Genomic DNA, 731 nt, shown 5'->3' on the forward strand with positions numbered 1-731 from the left:
CCAAGTACCCCCTAATCAGCGCAAAAAAATGTTGTTAAGGAAAAAAAGCCTATATAAAGAGGTACAGTACAGCGCTGCACCATCAGTGTTTGGTTTATTAAAACAACAACCTTGTAACTGCAGTTATTACACTTCGCGTTTTGAAATAATTTCAAAACGCGAAGTGTAATAACTGCAGTTACAAGGTTGTTGTTTTAATAAACCAAACACTGATGGTGCAGCGCTGTACTGTACCTCTTTATATAGGNGAGTAGATAAACTAGCTAAGTGTGTTAGGTCTAACTCTTAGTGTACTTTGGTCCGCTCAACGGTCCGTCACAGCGGCGGAGCTGCGATCATGCAGAGCTGCGTGTTCTCCGTCAGCAGCAGCTGATCTGATCTCTCTCTCTCGCGTCCGGTTATACTTCACTCGCGTCTATGTCCAAATCTATCAGATCTAGCTAGTTCTAGTTAATTATATGACTGCCTACTTTTCAAAGGACCTAAACAATAAGCGTGTGGCCGCAACGGCGTGTGGCCGCAAAGTTTAGCGCAGTATTATGCATATGTTTATATGAGGGGTCAAAATCCCATACTCAGAAAATGCTCATATATTTTTTTCTCTTCATTCCCCACGCCCAAAAATTAATAAATATACAAATATACCAATTTTAGGAAAAGTAACGAAGTTTGAGCAGTGTGGGTTTTATATGAATAGACTAGAGTTACACATATTTCAAAACACTCAGTGT

Source organism: Notothenia coriiceps, unplaced genomic scaffold (assembly GCF_000735185.1).
Source record: "Notothenia coriiceps isolate Sejong01 unplaced genomic scaffold, NC01 NC01_scaffold00003521, whole genome shotgun sequence".
NCBI lineage: Eukaryota > Metazoa > Chordata > Actinopteri > Perciformes > Nototheniidae > Notothenia > Notothenia coriiceps.